This window comes from Myotis yumanensis, unplaced genomic scaffold (genome assembly GCF_028538775.1).
Source record: "Myotis yumanensis isolate MYYU_CA2020_CCGP unplaced genomic scaffold, mMyoYum1.0.hap1 SCAF_8, whole genome shotgun sequence".
Taxonomy (NCBI): Eukaryota; Metazoa; Chordata; class Mammalia; order Chiroptera; family Vespertilionidae; genus Myotis; species Myotis yumanensis.
This window is the reverse complement of record NW_027223759.1, coordinates 7512289-7518288: the sequence shown is the minus strand read 5'-3', so window position 1 is coordinate 7518288 and position 6000 is coordinate 7512289.

The following is a 6000-nucleotide window of genomic DNA, read 5'->3' as shown; positions in this document are numbered from 1 at the left end:
TTGCTGCCCTAGCCGTTTTGGCTCAGTGGATAGAGCATCAGCCTGCAGACTGAAGGGTTCCAGGTTTGATTCTGGCCAAGGGCACATGTCCAGATTGTGGGCTTGATCCCCAGTAAGGGGTGTGCAGGAGGCAGCCAGACGATCAATGATTCTCTCTCATCATTGATGTTTCTATCTCTCTCTCCCTCTTCCTTCCTCTCTGAAATCAATAAAGAAATATATTTAAAAATAAATATATAAATAAATAAAAGTGTGATTGCTGACTTTCAGGAAAAAAATGTTCTTCATGCCTTTTAGTGTCTACTTAGCTATCTCTGAAACATTCCATCTTAAAAGAATGAAAATTGTCTTTAAACTAGAAAATTGGAGTGGCCTCATTTTCACAGGAAATAACCACAATGTATAGGTCAGAATAGTCCAATACTAGGTTTCTTACTTTCTAATGAAGATGTGAAATTCTACATCTTCAATGTGGTAAAATTCCGAAAAGAATATATCTAGTACAATAAATCTCTTAGGTAAGATACAAATCTGATTTCCAATAATCAAATAGAAATATTTGGCTAGTAAAGAGCTATGAGAACATAATGGTTTCTTTCCCATTTCTAATGATTTCTTACACTTCAAAGCTTTAGCCATCCTTGGTCTAGGACAGGAACATAAGGACTGAAAGGCTTTGATATTTAGTCAACAAGGTTATGTAGGAATGAAAAGAATTACACTGAAGGAAAATTCTTTATCAACACTTGTTAAAACATGTAAGTAGAACCCACTCGTGGAAAACACTGTGGATAACAGATAGAAAAACCGTACATGCTACTCATATGTACAGTTTGCCGTGTTAGCTAAATCAGCATCTTCCTCTTCAGTAGTGGTGGAAAAGGGATGTTTCAGTGGCCACCAATACAAAGTCAAAAATTCTCCTATCGTGTAGATATGTAACCTTTGCCTCGACTCTTTGAGGTCGACGAACGTGTCATTTGAAAATGCCTCAGTCTTGTTGGCATGTCATCAATTGATGTCCAAGAAACAGATTCAATTATACTATTTCACTGTTTATCATTTATCCTCTTTTCTCCCCAACCGTTAACAAAGGGGTGGTTTGCACTGTTTAGTCTCGCGTTAAGATGGGATGCAAGATCTGAAGCCCCAGGGCCCGTTCTCTCCAAAGCACTCTGTTTAGCCTGCTGGTGAAATTACAGTGTGCGGTTTAAAAAGGGCTTTGAATGTTCATCTTTATTCAAATACACGGCATCTTCAGCCAAAGAGGATTCGGGAAAGGGCATTGAAAAGAAAGTTCTCAACATTGTCAACAATTTTTTAAAAATAAAATGTTTAGAATTCAATATTTCTTTCAAATTGAATTGTAATTGACTGGTTGCCTAATACTGATAACACTGCTTACATACAGAAGAACAAGAAAAATCGATTTATAGTAATTTTATGTATAAGGGGAAATGGACAGCAAATTAATAATTTAAATAATTCTCCCCTAACTGCCTATCTATAGGCCACGGGATCAGGACTTAAAATTACACTGTGGGGCAGAAAACATTTTAATGTTATTTCCTATCATTTTGGTTACAAATAGCATATCATTTGAAATCCTTCACCAAAATCTTGCCGCTTAGATTCAAAAGAATACCAACATTTTGTTCCCTTCCCAACCAGTCATTAGAGATCCTTCTTTAGACCAAAAAGGTTCTTCAAGTCCACCAGAGTTGCCCTTCGGGGTAAAAATAAAACGTTCATCTGTTTATCTCCCAAAGACATGTGCATAAGATAAAGTTATTAAAAGTAAGAAGAGGCTAGAGTCTCTTAGTTCTCTTTTAAGGTATTAAGTAACTGTTGCTTATACAACACACACACACACACACACACACACACACACACACTCTCTCTCTCTCTCTCTCTCTCTCTCTCTCTTCAGTTTTCTTTAAAAGGAACTTGAATTAGTATATCACGTTAACATGCCTTCCAACTATGTGTCCACTGTGAACAAAGCATGCTGATATCCCATTTTGGTGGTTTTCCTTTTATAAAACACTTTGTGCCCCCAATTACTGTCGACATAGGACTGTCACAGCCCCTCGATTGATGGAGGGACCACTCCTATGGACCCACACCAGCTCTTTCAAATAGTGTTTGGCTTTCCCTTGAGGTGAAAAAAAAGTTCCCAGAGTCAAATAAATTTGGAAATACCGTATATTATTTTTAATTATTGAGAAGTCAAAATGCACATTAACATGGGCTTTAAGAAATATTTGTAAAGTTAAAATATGTTTAATTTTTTTAACTGTTTCTCAAATGTAGAGGCCAATTGCATCCACGTAAGTGTGTGCGCGTGTGTGTCTGTGTATGTGTGTGTGTATGTGTGTTTTTGAGCACCTGTGTGAAGCACTTGTTAACATCCCATGGAAATCAATGCTCCTAGGGATACATGAGGGAAAACAACTTAAGGCACTCAACTCCACAAAGCCGCCTTTAGAATGTAAGGAGTAAACACCTTTTACATCTATGTCCTCAATAGTGGGGACCAGCAGGGAAGCCTAGAGGAAGGTCTTCAGATGGCCATGAGGAAGCGCTAAGACAATGGGCATCTGGTTTGAGCAGGAGTTTTAGTGAACCCCTTAAAAGAAATCAAAGAGTGGATTATTCAAGAAAATGCTTAGCAAGTTCACCATCTTTCCCAGAAAGAACCCAATTACTTACACATAAGGAACACTCATGACATTATCCTTTGAAAGAAAACCTCTCCTACTTATGGGAAGTTGAAGATGTACAATTTAGATAAGAAAACTTTCATCAAAATGTTTTTAAAGATTGGATTCTGAAGTTATTTCATTTGAAGCCCACAGGACAATGTAAAGATATGACTGTATAAGAGCAAAATTTTATGAAAAAATTACTCAATACCAGAAATATAAGCAATTTACAACCCAAGCAGGATGACTATAGTAGATACTACTTAGTTTTCCTGTCTCCCTTCCCTCCTAGGAATATGACTAGACATTTCCTAGTCTTACTTATAAGTAGATGAGGATGTAAGTCTGAGTTCTGACCAGTTGAATGTAGATGGATGGAGGTAGACACCACTTGTAGAATTGGCCCATAAACATTCTACCCTAGTATTGACCACTCTTTCTCTTCACCACTTTGATGGTTGGATGTGGATGATTCAGCAGAAGCCTATGAGATCCAAAAAAGACGGTAGAAGGAAATTGAAATAAACTGAGAGCCTGAATTGACAGATGGAAGGCTGGCCCCAGAGCACTTTTGTTAAATTGCTATATGAGTAAGAAATAAACTGGCATGATCTTAAACAACTGAGAGTTGGCATTTGTTGTAACAATTAGACTACACCAGTTCACAGAATACCCAGAAAAGAAAGTAACAAATCGTGTAGCGTACTTATTGGTCTTTTGCAAGAACTGGGCCTTTGAAGTACTTATTACAATAAACATTTTTACTTTGAAAAGCACCCTTTAGATATGAGAGAATATTTACCAATCATTAAAATGAAACATCTCTCCAAATGTAAAATACCATTATCAGAAAAAGACTGTGTTTATTAGCACCTGAAAGCAATAAGCTTAAGGTTGTTGAATAACATTGAAAGGGCCGCATTAGCCTAGCTGGCATGGCTCAGTAGTTGAATGTCGACCTATGTATTAGGTCTCGGAGGTCATGGTCTGATTCCCAGTTGGGGAGCATGCCCGGGTTGCGGGCTCGATCCCCAGTGGGGGGCATGCAGGAGGCAGCTGATCAATGATTCTCTCTCATCATTGATGTTTTTCTCTCTCCCTCTCCCTTCCTCTCTGAAATAAATAAAAATACATTTTTAAAAAAGGGGCCCCATTATGTGGCTTGCTATATTATAGAGCATGAATGAAGAACATAAGGAGAAATCTTTTGAAGTTACATATTTCATAGCTATGAAAATATGAACAATGGAGGGAAAGCTTTATGGAAGACAGAATGACATAGTAACAGGCAGAAAGAAAGAGCAGCTGGAGAGACCTCCAAACTCTTCCTGACTAGCACATTAGTGCTTCTGTCACCTAGAAACAGGCTGTGGGAGTGACCCGATACAGGTGCTGTTTTCCAGGAATCGAAGTCACATGTTCTCTGTAACTTGTTTCCTAGGATTTACCCTGCTTAGGATTGGGAAAAGTATACTTGGCTGATACAAGCAAACTGTGGCTAAAAACAGATTTCCCACTTCTATAATAGTCAATAGCTTCATAGAGTCAGGCAAGAGACCACTGTGCCAAGTTGGTTGGAATTAGTCTCTTTCTGTTCTGTGCTCCAATAGAACTAGGATAACACTTCTGCTCTAGCATTCATCACGTTCGGCATCTACGGAAAAGACTGCAGGCCCCTGGCGGTCAATTAATGGCTGCAACTCCTGAATTAACATGTCCTGACAGCATGTACAACTCCTTGCCGAAGGAAAATTGCTTTTTGAGATTCCTGTAATATGCATGTTCCTCTAAAATTATGAATACATAACCCATCTAAAAGTTTCTCTTGGAAGAACTGCAGCGATTCCATTTTCACAGAAGGTGACCTTCCAAAGAAGACTATGGCAGTTGCAAGAAACTAAACATTCAATTCTTGAAATGATACTTGGCAAGGCTGACAGTGTGCAAAGACAAAAATATATCTGGGTATGTATTGTTGAAACAGTCCCTTTGTAGAGGTGGTTCTTAGACGTTGGAAGAACTCCAGGACCCCCCAGAAAACTAAGGTAAGGCCATCTTCCTCAAGAGATCAAATCCGGATGATATCCACATTATGAGCATTAAAGGAAATGGTAAAAGATGGCTTCAAATAATGGTTGAAATGAGGACTCCTGCACTTTCCTAGTAATATCTAACACCTCTTTTGCACTTCGTGGCTACAAAAGTTGCCAAGGGAGATTTTTACAGTGCCATTATATCATGCTGTCTGCCTTGCAAAGAACTGGAATCATCAGTCTAATTCATCTCATGCCAGTTGCTGATGTTACAATCCCACAGAAAATGACTAAAATTTAACACATTTTTACACAAAGATTTACCACTGAGCAACACTCATCATCTCTTAAATGCATATTTTTTTTAGTCCTTTACAGAAAACAGTCCTCAGTATCACACAATTAAAGGCCAGGAAGAGAGGACTCTTCACAATGTCCAAGTTTGTGAGATTTTGGCTAGAGGAGAAGAAGAAGGCATTGCAGGAAGAGAGAGAAAATGAGGTGTAGCATTTTCATTTCATCACAAGTTAAATAGAAGAGGCTGTTTCCATTGGAAACTGTGACAAATGTTAACCTGAATTTCCTGTGTTACTTGTAAGTTGCTTGGAATTGGCTTTATATGCATACATATCTGAGGTGTAGACTATATTAAGCACAAATTATGACTTAGATCCAATAGTGAAGCTTAGGCATCTTTTTATAAAAGCAAATCACTATGAGATAGAGGATCTGAAATTCAAGTCCTCTTTTTTTTTTCAACTTTGATCTTTCATCAACCAAATAGCTACAAAATAGAGACTATGAAACTAAAACCACTTTCCCCTAAATGGAATTGAAAAACTAGAAAGAGGAGAGATTGTTAGGAGAGAGTTGTTTAGACGCATTGTAATTTAGGCTTAACTTCCCTTTCCAAATATATTTTCCATCTGCTTTCGCACATACGCTCTCTTTCAACCAGGCTGGTCTATTCATGGCACTTGATATTTCTTTCTTATCCTCACCTCTAATATCTTAACATTTCTCTTACCTATTTATTTCATTCTTCACTACCTAATATGAGACAAGTATTTGACAACCTCAGTCTGGAGTGAACACAATTTCCCTTGAAACTTGATAAACAGATAATCTTGCTTTACGTTGGGTAAGTTAGTTGACTGTCTCCTACAGAAAAGGAGGTACTAATACCAGCTTTTTGGGATTTCTGTAAGAATTAAATGAGATCATTCAATGAAATGTGCCTCGTACAGTAACAGGCAGATAGC